The sequence below is a fragment of the Amphiura filiformis genome, chromosome 2 (assembly GCF_039555335.1).
Source record: "Amphiura filiformis chromosome 2, Afil_fr2py, whole genome shotgun sequence".
NCBI classification, from domain to species: Eukaryota; Metazoa; Echinodermata; class Ophiuroidea; order Amphilepidida; family Amphiuridae; genus Amphiura; species Amphiura filiformis.
In genome coordinates this window covers 50,174,043-50,180,042 of record NC_092629.1, presented here as the reverse complement: position 1 = coordinate 50,180,042, position 6,000 = coordinate 50,174,043, and positions in this window count along the sequence as shown.

Genomic DNA, 6,000 nt, shown 5'->3' with positions numbered 1-6,000 from the left:
TAGGGACCGTTTTTTTATTTTTTTGAATTTTGACCAACTTTGAGAAATTTGCACCAAAAATGGTCAAAAAAAGCAAAATTTTCAAAAAAATCATAAAAAAGCCTGATTTTCGCCCAAATTTCAAATATTTTTGGTGAAGTTGGTCAAAATTCAAAAAAATGAAAAAACGGTCCCCAGATATTTGTATCTAGTTTTTAAAAATTAGTAAAAAAAAAATTTTTGCCAAACAATTTTTTTGTTAGGTTGCACGAAAATTTGGGCCAAAAACCCGTTTTTGGGATTTTCTCAAAATGAGCATTTTGGCCCTAATTGACCTCACAGATGAATTCATCAAGTCATTTCCATTCTAAAAATGTATACTTTTATATTCTTTAGACTAATAATTTAGCAGTTATGAGGCCCGAAAGTTTTCATAATTCCAGGGTTCAGACCAACCTTAAGCTCACTTTGGACCCCTACATTTTACCCTGACCCGACCCCTGCAACAAATTTAGTGACTCCCCAGAAGAGAATGAATGCCCTGTATACTCTTGCTAAATGTTTGCATTGAATATGTTATTGTTATGCAATGTTTAAACCTTTTTGTGATTAGGGTGAACTTACCCCACCATATATGGGCGAACCTGCCCCAATATGGGGCAAGTTCGCCACTTTGCAAAACTTTTTTGTTTGCTCTATCCTGTTGCTATTGTAAGGCCTATATAGTTCTGGGATTGTGGTCGTATATAGCTAAGACATAGGGCTTTCACATGGGCTAATCAAGTCATCCCTAACCTTAAAATAGGCATCGCTAGGCTGGTCAGAAAAAAATAGGGCGAACACTCCCCGCTCTCCCCTAGGCCTACACTTTATTATCTCGTTCAGCAGACAAAAACGACAACCAACGGGCATTTAAATTTGAGCTATCTGCAGTTGATAGCAAAATCACACGAATCCGACAAACAACAAAATGACATAAAACAGATAGACACAATGTAAAAGCTTTATTTCAAAGTTCGTTTCAGCGTCATACGGTATTATTCGGTTCTTGAGATATTTCAATTTTAATATTACCCATGTAAATCAATGCAGGAGCTCTATAGACACCGGCACCAGAATCAAGCAAATTACGGCATGTCTCACCACGTTTTCTTTTAGTATAAAAATCGACACTAGCCCGAATGCAAAGCTAGGCCTATAAAGAAATGTTAAAATGACGAAGCTGACCAAAATTGCTATCTTCAGAAGATAGCAAGCAAACAATAATAATAATAATAATAATAACATTAAAGAAAAACCAAAAAAACCCAAAAACATTGCCTACGCGTTGTAGATGATGATTCAGTACGGCGCGAAACATCAAAACTTTTTTTTTATAGGCCCTATAGCACTAATTTTCTCAAAAATTAGTCAGACCTCAAATGTGTAGTCATTTTTAGAAATGTTATGCAGAATTTTCTTCTAATTAAGATGATATCAAATATATATTTCAAAGTTGGACCTCGACTTATGGCCAAAACGCGACCCCTTGTGGTTATCTCGTTCAGCAGACAAAAACGACAACCAACGGGCATTAAAATTTGAGCTATCTGCAGTTGATAGCAAAATCACACGAATCCGACAAACAACAAAATGACATAAAACAGATAGACACATGTAAAAGCTTTATTTCAAAGTTCGTTTCAGCGTCATACGGTATTATTCGGTTCTTGAGATATTTCAATTTTAATATTACCCATGTAAATCAATGCAGGAGCTCTATAGACACCGGCACCAGAATCAAGCAAATTACGGCATGTCTCACCACGTTTTCTTTTAGTATAAAAATCGACACTAGCCCGAATGCAAAGCTAGGCCTATAAAGAAATGTTAAAATGACGAAGCTGACCAAAATTGCTATCTTCAGAAGATAGCAAGCAAACAATAATAATAATAATAATAATAACATTAAAGAAAAACAAAACAAAAAAACCAAAAACATTGCCTACGCGTTGTAGATGATGATTCAGTACGGCGCGAAACATCAAAACTTTTTTTATAGGCCCTATAGCACTAATTTTCTCAAAAATTAGTCAGACCTCAAATGTGTAGTCATTTTTAGAAATGTTATGCAGAATTTTCTTCTAATTAAGATGATATCAAAATATATTTCAAAGTTGGATGTAACTCGACTTATGGCCAAAACGCGACCCCTTTGTGGTATGTACACTTTATTATCTCGTTCAGCAGACAAAAACGACAACCAACGGGCATTAAAATTTGAACTATTTGCAGTTGATAGCAAAATCACACGAATCCGACAACAAACCAAAATGACATAAAACAGATAGACACATGTAAAAGCTTTATTTCAAAGTTCGTTTCAGCGTCATACGGTATTCGGTTCTTGAGATATTTCAATTTTAATATTTCCCATGTAAATCAATGCAGGGGCTCTATAGACACCGGCACCAGAATCAAGCAAATTACGGCATGTCTCACCACGTTTTGTTTTAGTATAAAAATCGACGGAGTAACTACAGAATACCCCTCTCGGGGGTATAGTTGTATAAAGTTGTAACATGTTTGTATGTATTGGAATAGGGTGTTTTGTGCTTGAGTGGGGTATTCTGTTTTAATGATTTGTGTATGGTAATGTTGTGAGTGTGTTATTCTGGAGACTAAGTAGGGCCTATAGGTCTTGGTTTTTTTGTGGGCGCAGTTGGCGCAGACGTAGTCGAAAAACCGAAAGAGTTGGCGTTTGACGTGGACGCAGTTTAAATTGGCGGGTTGATCAATGCAGCGTAGATGCATTATTTAAGTTGCAGATGAAACAAAGGAAGTATGTTTGCTGGTACTACTCGGGAGTAGGCCTATAGGCCCTATAGGTGTCGGTTTTTAACAAGGCGCAGTCGGCGCAGACGTAGTTGAAAATTGACAGGTTTTTATAAATGGGGCGTGGAAACGCTGGGTCATTCACGACGTCATTTGTAATTTATGTCAAAACCTGGGGAGGACCACACACATCCGTGCTGCATGTATACGTGCGCAATCGATACTCAATGATCCAGACAATAGCGTTTGAATATACCGCCCTGCTTGACACATCTTGTCACTTGCGGGAAGATATACTATAGGCCTACCCTAATAGCTTACAATAGATACCCCACCGTAAATAGCTCTGTTCATTACCTCGCTGTGCTAGTTTATACGCATAGTGTACGCACTTTTGAAACATATTTTGTTCAAAAATAATAGGAAGGGACTGTTTTCAGCTAAAATGTTGGTTATCAGCAGATGCTTAATGATACCGGGAAGTGTTGCAGAAAGGTAAGCGTACTCTTTATTTATTCAAAATATCACATATCAATGAATCTAAATTTGAAATCCAAAAATGAAATGTCAGGTCAAAATTCTCACCTTAGAATTATTGTGAAATAAAATCAAACCAAATTTAGGCTCCGCAAACAACGTCCAATTATTCCCATTGGTGTTTGCTACACGTGCATATAATAAATTATGATTTGGGGCTAATTTGAGAAGAGTTAATGCCTCGAGTTTCAAAATACACCGAGTGATGTTTTTGATCAAAAACATCGACAATTCAAGACTCTGTAAAAACAAATCAAGAATTTTCTGGGATAATTGCAACTAAGTATAATGAAAGTTATGATCTAAGCTACCAGATGCATCATTAATTTCCTGACTATGATATTTAGTTGTGGGAAAAGATTACTTTAATGTTTTGGCGGGATTATTTCCCGCCAAAAATTTCAACCAAAAAGAGCATGTAGCCTTAATGAGTCGAGATCATTTGTAATTACTCGGACAACAACGCGTTAAGACACCTGTATAATAAAGAAGACAGTATTTTGGTTTTTGCTTGGATGCCGTATCATAAGAGATATTAAAGAACCAGAATCTGAAATCGGCGTTAAAAGGTAAGTACAAATAAAATTATTGTCCGCGGGATTTCGTCACGATAATCAGCAAAATGACATCACTTAAAATGCAGTTTTCACCTAAATTTGCCGGGCATGATGCCACAGGAAATCGTTTTGACTATAAGGTTACTAATATTGAAGCCCGGAATTGAAGGTATTTGTATTCGTCAAAAAGGCCCAATTTATAACATTTCTCTCAGGGCTGACGCTTCTGGAGTCTGGTCCCAACATGCATATTTTAGGGCCTAAAATCATTAATAATCTTTTATGTGTAGGTCTATTTGTTATTTCCTTGAAAATGATAATTATTGTTTAGAGCGTGATGAAATAAAACATCACGATTGGTTATAATGATTTGTACAAAGTTTAAAAAAAATGTTTTTGTAATGTTATAAGAACGTAAAACATTGTAATAACATTTCAATGTCGCATTATATAAAGGTCGTGAAAACATTTTAAAAACGTGATTGTAAATACTTGGACAAACATTGTTTTCAAAATATTTTTTCAACTCCAAAATAACATCCTGTTGAGAATGATTTGTACCAAGTTTTCAAAATGTTGTTGGAATGTTATAAAACGTAAAACATTGTACTAAAATTTAAATGTCGCGTTATATAAAGGTCGTGAAAACATTTTAAAAACGTTATTGTAAATACTTGGACAAACATTTTCTTCAAAATATTTTTGCAACTCCAAAATAACATTCTGTTTAGAATGATTTGTACCAAGTTTTCAATAATGTTTTAGGAATGTTATAAAAACGTTTGTACATGTATACCAATGATATAACTCGCATTTATCTATTTTCTGTCAAACATTGTTGCTTGTTGTGCAGTAATTACAGTAGCGTAGCCAGGGGGGGGGGGGGGGGGGCAAACCGCCCCCCTGACAAAATGAAAGAAAGAAGGGTCCCTGACCAAAGGGCAAAGGGGAAAAAAGGGCAAGGTGGCCCTTTGTCATCAAAACTCACCCCGATCATGGGCCAAAATAGTGTCGAATACAAAATTTTGGACATTGTCACAATAAAGCATTTTCGTATCGATAATGGGCAAAAATAGTGTCAAATGCAATTTTTTTAGCGCGCTACGGCCGCATATGGCCCCAATAAAGCCTTTTTGGAAGTTCCAAAACATGTACAGTCTCTCTAAGAACAAAAATTTCATGTTGCAACTGCAATTTTTTTTCAACTGTGTCATTGAATTTTTGTTGCCCCCCCGACCAAGAAAGCTGGCTACGCCCCTGAGTAATTACCATCAAAAGCTAATTTGCATAAATGCTATTGAATTATGGAAATATGCAAATTAGGGATTTAATAACCTTTTTCAAACGATGTTGAAAACGTTTTTTGTTTGCAAATTAGGGGTGGCTTCACTATATAATACATTAAAACATATTAGAAACACTTTGACCAACTTTCAGGGCAAATTTATGCAAAATAAAAGTACCCCGACCGAACATTTATGCATGGATTTTTAGCAAAATATTGGAAAAAATTATATGTTAATGAGCTTCTCCAGTCATTTTAGCTCACTGACTTGATTGATTATTGATAAAGACAATACGATACAAAGAAAATATAAATTGATGTATTTTGAAAACCGTAGGCCTATGTCCGATTGATTCCAAAGAAAATGCATATTGATCAGTGTACTTTGGTCTACTCAATTAATCTGTTTAGAGCACTTTTATAATGCCTGAATAACCACCTTAAACAGCTCAAGACACAAAATGTTAGGCAGTAGTCCAGTTTAAATATTATTTTCTTCATGTATTAATTTGTAAGTATTTAGTGGTGGAGGGTTTTATGTAATGTTATTCTTCTATTTTGTACAGAGCGCAGTAAACATACGAACACATTGTTCACCCAATTGTAATTAGTTAATGTAAAACAAAGCTTTAACATATAACTTATTATGTGTTACAATCAACAATATCATTCGGAATCCGGCAATCGTACTTTCGTTTAATATAAGACATCAAGAATGTAGCAATGGAAACAGGCCTTCCTAGCTGTTGAAGTCAAATGTTTATTGCTTCGGAATGACAATGGGCTGAGATTGAACGTACCAGCCCAGAGGATGATTTAAGAAGCCCC